Below are 6,787 nucleotides of genomic sequence, written 5' to 3'. Positions count from 1 at the left end.
TAACACTTCATACAGCTCCGAGTAAGTGACTGAACAGCTCTACCTGGTGCCTTGGCATAACCAGTGTGTACTTTACAAACAGAAAAACCCGAAGCATGGAGCAGTTACATGATTTTGAGCTAGTCTAGACCAGAGCTACTTATTGCAGAACTCAGGATTGTTCAACTCCAGTGTTTAGCCCAAAAGACCACCCTGCCGATGTACAACTAGTGTATGGCTTTGTGCCTTCCCCTGCCTGTCCCCCTGCCTCTTTAACTTTGACTCCATTTCAACCCCATCTCTTTAGTTGGTCTTATTCTAGTGACAAAAGTTCCTACCTTCCCCAGGAGGTGCTGGGAGGGGGAGTCATGGCTGCAGAACATTCCTGAATCATACAGCGGCACCTCCTGCTATACAGTGACCACTAGTGAAGGATGAAACGCAGTGCTTGGCTGACCTTTCTGAACATTAATAAATGCATGCACTCCATGTGAGTGCAAGACACTGAAAATACCTTCAATGTGTATTCAAGGATGTCATATGTCAGATCTCCACTACATACGGATGACTGGCTTCACACCCCATTTCCAAGGTGAATTTATAGCTATAAAATCACTGCACACAGCAATGCTCGGGTTACATGCCAGGCTGTTCTCATTCAAGACACATCCTTTGCTCTCTATTCCTTTCCTCATGTTACTCAGTGGCAAACTATTTAATGCGGCACATTTTGCCTGTCTATGGCCACCCAAAAGCAAAAGAACTGCTGCTGTGATGTGTTCCCCAAACTGCAGTATGCATCCCCTCAGTGACACAAACCTGAGCTGAAACCCAGCCGCACATCAGCAAGGAGCCTGAGCCGGGAGAAACACGGCTGTGCAAGCAGGTAGTCCTTGAATTAGCTGTTTGGGAGCTCCTGCTCTGGATTAAGGCTGGATGTTGCCACTTGCCTTTGGACGAGTCACTAAACATCTCTGAACCCGTTTTTTTCTTTCTAAGAAGAAAATAAAGAGGAAATTAAACTTCCACAAAGCCATACTTGCCCATCCTGGCACACGTTACACATGTCGATGCCCCAAGCCCGGGCACACGCAGCACTTGCCCGGTTTCAATCTCCGGGCCTCCCCTGCAGTGTGACATACCGCCTGTACCGACACCCACACCGGGACCCGAGGCCGCTCCGCGGTGCCGGAGCCGGGCGGGAGGCCTGCAGCCGCCGGCCCACGGGCACGCCGCGGGGCCCACCTCCGAGCGCGGGCACGGGCGAACCGGCTGCACCCACCCGCCGCGCCCGCCTTCACCCGTCTCCTCACGTGGAGCCCGGGCACAGCGGCGGCCCTGGGGCGGGCTGCAGGCACTGAAGGCGCGCACCGCCATGCGGTGAGCGGGGCCAGGGAGCAGCGGCGCGGCCGAGCGCGCCCAGCGCCCCGTCCTGCCCTCCACCACGAAATGGCGGCCCCGGCCGCCCTCGCTGCCGGGCGCACCTCACGCTGCCTCCACCGGCTCCAAGGCCGCCGGAGCGGGGAGCGGAAAACCCAACCCATCGCCTCCCCTACCATCGGGGGCCCCTCCGCGGGGAGAGAAAAAAAGGGCGGAGGGCGGCTCCCGCGAGCAGCCCGAGCTGCACCGCCCGACATGGCGCCGGCGCCCGCCCTCCCGCCTCAGCCCGGGCGGGGCCGGGGCGGGCCCCGCGGCCCCTATAAAGCGCCTCGCGGGCGCCTCATCGGCCTCTTGCTCCGGCGTGCCTGAGGTGGGTGCGTGTCCTCGGCTGGGCTCCGGCGTGGTCGGGGGGCTGGTGGGTCTGGGATTTCCCCCGCTGCCCCTTCCTGGTGGCCCTCCCTGCCTGAGCGGGCTTCTGGCGGCCGCCGGCGTCGCCTCCCTGCCCGCCCGCTGAGGGAGCGGCTGGGCCCGCGTGGGCTGGCGGCATGGCCGCCTCTTCTCTGTTCAGCCTCGGGGGCCCCGTCCCCAGCTGCTTTTCTCCGGGCTGCTCCGGTGTTTCCTGATGAGCGGCCGCCCGGAGGTCTTCCGTGAGCTCACCCGGACCCGCCGGGGGAGGCGGGAGCGTGGCGCAGCCGCCGCGGGTGTGCAGCCCTCGGGCAGCCGGGAACTCGCTGGTGGAGGTGATGACAATTCTTTCCCCGTCAGAGCGACAGTGTTGATTCCTCGCTGCTCAAGCCAGATCATGTCTGATGCACCAGCGGGAAGCGCTGCTGTGTCGCGTGCCCTTGCGGGCCCGGTGCTGACTGTTCTTTGGCTTTACTCGCAGGGCGCTGCAAAGGCCGAGAGTGCGGGGCCTCTGGAAGACCCGGTGCGGCAGGGTCAGGCGTGCGATGAGGGCAGTTGCCTGGTTTGCTCTGCCATGCCTGAGCCTCTGGCAGGTGGGAATGGTAAGTCCTTAATGTAACTGTTCCTCACTGGTTTAAAAATACACATATATATATTTTTTTTCTTTTTCAAAAGCGGTACTGAGTTGCTTCTGCAATGCTTTGCCAGGTTGGTGTCCCTGGAGACTTGACAGATGTGTGGGTTTGACCGCTAGCCTAGACACTGTGGAGCTGACAACAGAGAGGGTTCCCTCCTGCAGAAGCCTTGCAGCCAGGCCCTTTGTGCCTCGTCTCACTCCCGTTGCGTGCAAGGCAGCAGGGCGAGAAATCTGCAGCCTAGGAAGGGTGGTGGGTTTACAGCTCCGAGCCTCTGTCAGGTGCCCCGTGGCCGGAGGGCTGGGGACCGGGCCACGCTGGAGACACGGGGGTGCTCTTCTGCAGCCCCGGTGTGGGGCAGAGCTGGCCTGGCTGCGGTGGGCCCTTGGAGGAGGGGCTGGTTCTGGAGTTTCCCTGCCCTGCCCCTTGCTGGTAGGTGTGCGGTAGTGTTCACAGCATGGGCCACGTGGTGTTCGTGGCCTGGGGTCTGGCGACTGGGTGGTATTTACTGCTGAGTGTGCGACCCCTTGCCTTCGCCTTGGGAAGGTGGAAGCCTCGCATGGCCATAAAGGCCGGGCCTGCAAAAGTGCATAACCTGTTATCTGTCTGCCTCCTCTTTTTCTGTGCTTTGCTGTCTTGTGCTCTGCTGCAGAAGCCTATACATCAGTGTTTTTTCTCTGGACTCTTGCAGTATTTCCCCTGTCCCGTGTGCCAGTTGAACATGCCAACCAGCCAGCTCTTTTTGGGGAAGGATTTGTGTGAATTCACTCATTGCTTGTGGGTCTGCCAGGGGAGGAGGGAGTGTGGCACAGCTGCTGTGGTTGTGCAGCCACCTAACTCCTGGGGACTTGCTGGTGTAAGTGATGACTGAATTTTTTCCCCATCAGAGCGATAGTGTTGATTTCCCACTGCTCAAGCCAGATCATGTCTGATGCACCAGCAGGGAAGTGCTGCTGTGTCCCACACCCTGGCAGGGCCTGGTGCTAACTGTTCCCTTTGGCTTTACTCGTAGGATGCTGTAAAGGGGATGTTGAGCCTCTGGGAAACCTGATGTGATGGCTGTAGTGGCAGCGATGAATTGTGTGACTAGGGCAGTTGCCTGGTTTGCTCCACCATGCCTGAACTTCTAGCAAGTAAGAATGGTAAGTCCTTAAAGTAACTGTTGATCACTGGTTTAAATTAAATTAAAAAAGGGGTGGAGGGGAAATGCCTTTCTGCAAGGGAGTTGCTTCCAAAAGTCTTTGTCCCTGGAGACTTGACTGATGTGTAAATTTGAGCATTAGCCTAGCTATTGTAGAGGTGAAAACAAAGAGGTTTTCCTCATGCATAAGCATTGCAACAAAGTCCTTTGTGCCTCATGTTGCTCCTATTCCAGCATGTCCAAAGTGCAGGTGTGGCTAGTGAACAGGAACCAGCAGGGCAAAGAATCTGCAAGCCACACCAGTGCGGGCTGAGCTGGAGCAGGATAGTGGTTTACAGCTCTGTCCTGTTTGTTTCCCTGATGCATTGTGTTCAGAGAGCTCATTTTAAGGGCACGCTGCATGGAGACATGGAGGTGATCTGCTGCTCAGAGCAGCTGCCCCAGTGAGGGACAAGAACCATCCTTGCTGAAGTGTGTCCCTTTGGAAGAAGAGGTGCTGTTGAGTCTCTTCTGCCCTGCCCCTTGCTGGCCAACTGGGGGAGTGTGAGGGGATTGCAGATATTCAGTGTTCAGTGGTGGCCATATGTGTGCATGGCTTTGCCACTTCCTCTGCCATTAGTTCACTCAGTCCCTGTGGATCTGCTGGGGGAGGTGGGAGTGTGGCACGGCTGCTGTGGGTGTGCAGCCACCTAACTCCTGGGGACTTGCTGGTGTAAGTGATGACTGAATTTTTTCCCCATCAGAGCGATAGTGTTGATTTCTCACTGCTCAAGCCAGATCATGTCTGATGCACCAGCAGGGAAGTGCTGCTGTGTCCCGCACCCTGGCAGGGCCTGGTGCTAACTATTCCCTTTGGCTTTACTCACAGGGCTCTGCAAAGGCAGAGGGGGTGTTGAGCCTCTTGAAGACTGGATGTGATGGCTGTATGTAGCTGGCAGTGATGAACTGTGTGATGATGGCAGTTGCCGGGTTTGCTCCACTGTATGTGCTCCCACCTCTGTCAGGGGAGAGTGGTAAGTCTTTGATCTGCCTATGTTCACTGGTTTAAATAAAAAACAAAAGGGAAAAAACACCTTTCTGCAATGCTTTGACAAGTTAGTGTCCCTGGAGATTTGATGGATGTGTAGATTTGAGCATTGCAGCAGGGGCCCTTTTAAGTGTTGGACCTGAGTATCAACACCTGTTGAAATACTTAAGTTTCCTTTTACCATCTTTCCTGCAGGGATTAATACCTTGTCAGTTGTTATGGACATCAAGATTTTTCAAATGTAATTGATTGCCTTTTAATGTTGAGCTGAAGAGCATCTGTCATGATGACTTCAGACTTTTTTCCCTACCAGGTTGGCAATGCTCATGCAAACTTGTTTTAGCTGGGTTGACTGATTCCACAGATGCAAGATGATACTTCAGTTCCTCATGTGGCTGTATGTTGAGGCTACATGTCCTTGCACCTCTGTTGCAGGGGAACTACATGGATGCTGCATGCTTTGAGGGTGGGCAGCACTGGAGGGTGCTGTCTGCACATATCATACTAACGCTGATTGTATGAAACTATCTGACGTGCAAAAGACTTGAGGATCAAAGGTGAAAGAATTATTGTTTTCAAAAGATCTCAAGTAAATGGCAGAGAGCTCTGACAGGTTTCAATTTAACCTTAAGGGCATAAGCATAGCTTTTTTATTTTGACCCATTTAAGCAGTGTTAAAATGAGATGCTTCTTACAGAGTTGGGGAGCTTTTGGTTTTGATCTTTCTTTTTTGTTGTTCCCCTCTGCCCTGAATGGGAGGTTCTCAATGCCTTGGAGAAGTGTGGATGAAAGTCAGCTTCCAGCAATATGTCTATTTGCAGGAGAGGGATTGCTTTTGGTGTTCTTTTTCTTTGTATTTTTATAGAAGATCAACAATGTGACATCTTCTGAAAACTTGGCTGTTTGATTAGGATTTCACTAATGCTCTAGAAAAAGTGCTTAACAGAACTTACCTTAATTGGATAAACAGCTGTTGTCACTGGCTTCATTCAGTTACAGCCTTGTGTTGCTGTTCAGGTGTCTGTTGTGCAGCTATTGCATCTCCAAGGAGGCTGAAGTCTCCTTGGTAGCCTGTATCTATGAAGAGCATAAATGACCTTTCTATATGGCACTCTTGAATTTAAAAGGAGTATGAGTGGTCTGTGTCAGATGGTGAAGCTCGTAGAGCTGACCAAATATGTTACTCTGGCACTCTGCTCAGTCAGCTCCCCCAGGCTTTTATCAAGTACTACTATAAAAGCTCCCACAATACAGTTTTAAGAGTGCATCCTATTTGGAGTGCCTGGCAGTGAAGAAGTTTTTGCTGTTTGCAGAGCAGCCCTCACTGTCTAATAGATTTTGGGGATGATTTGAAAGCTTTATATTTGTTGTTTGCAGTAGAGTGGACTGACAAAATGTTGGCTGTTTTCTTGACAGGTTGAGATTTGTCAGAAGTTGTCCTGGGACCTGCTGTGACGTCAGTGTACTAGCAGAAAGCTGTCTTCTGCTAACGTCCCTCTCCATGCTGCTGCCTGTAATCCCTTCTCCAAGCTACAGCATTTGCATCGCACTGCTACAGCTCTGGTCTCTTCTCAGCAGCAGTGATAAACTGGTGTCCTGCCAACTTACAGATGGAGGGTGTTATATTTTTCTTTCCCTTGGTATGAGGCATTTAACTGTAATGGATTCTGGAACTTGCTGCATGTTTAGTGTAATTGGATGTGTTTGTCTGCAAGGGCTGCATTCGGCACCTGACAGCTAATGTTATCCTACCACAATCATTAAAAGTAAGGAAGCCTCTACTTAGTCAGCAGTTGTCAAGTATGGGAGGATGGCCTTCTGTGTAAGGAGAGGCTTGGCTCTTCCCCCGTCATCCAGAAAGCTTTAGTGATCTATCATTGGCAGCCCGTAAAGTGGGGAAGGGGCATCTTGGATGCTGCAATGCAGTGTGTGTTTCTGTACTGTTTAGAGCCTATTTTTAATAAAATCTGAGTACTGGGTGAATTCAGCTGGTGATTGAAATTCTCTTTACACACCTTCAACAGCCAATTTCTGGATCTCCTAGTTGTTTTTGGGAGTTGGATGGCAATGGGGCTTCTGTGTAGTGAGGCAGCAGGCAGCTCAATGTAAGCAATCAAGCTAGAAAGGGACGTGATCTCAAGGCAGTAATAGCTTCACACACCCTGAAGTAAAAGTGCTTAGCTGAGACTTGTGGCTACTGCTGTGCTGCAGGAAACAGCA

At 52.6% G+C, this 6,787-nt stretch overlaps 1 long non-coding RNA gene and 3 other non-coding genes across 4 annotated transcripts; all 4 read left to right on the top strand.

Moving 5' to 3' along the window:
* Positions 1–2,089: 2,089 nt before the first annotated feature.
* Positions 2,090–2,178, top strand: LOC140659698 (small nucleolar SNORD12/SNORD106). The gene has a single exon (XR_012045194.1). It is a non-coding gene; the product is annotated as a small nucleolar SNORD12/SNORD106 (small nucleolar RNA).
* A 17-nt stretch (positions 2,179–2,195) lies between these two features.
* Positions 2,196–6,551, top strand: LOC140659583 (uncharacterized). The gene is made up of 3 exons (XR_012045162.1): positions 2,196–2,366; positions 4,409–4,553; positions 5,984–6,551. It is a non-coding gene; the product is annotated as an uncharacterized lncRNA (long non-coding RNA).
* On the top strand, positions 3,250–3,340 carry LOC140659697 (small nucleolar SNORD12/SNORD106). Its single transcript, XR_012045193.1, has one exon. It is a non-coding gene; the product is annotated as a small nucleolar SNORD12/SNORD106 (small nucleolar RNA).
* Positions 4,247–4,337, top strand: LOC140659696 (small nucleolar SNORD12/SNORD106). Its single transcript, XR_012045192.1, has one exon. It is a non-coding gene; the product is annotated as a small nucleolar SNORD12/SNORD106 (small nucleolar RNA).
* Positions 6,552–6,787: the final 236 nt, after the last annotated feature.

Source organism: Ciconia boyciana, chromosome 14, assembly GCF_034638445.1.
Source record: "Ciconia boyciana chromosome 14, ASM3463844v1, whole genome shotgun sequence".
NCBI classification, from domain to species: Eukaryota; Metazoa; Chordata; class Aves; order Ciconiiformes; family Ciconiidae; genus Ciconia; species Ciconia boyciana.
The sequence above is the reverse complement of the archived record's forward strand: the minus strand, read 5'-3'. Positions and strand labels throughout refer to the sequence as shown.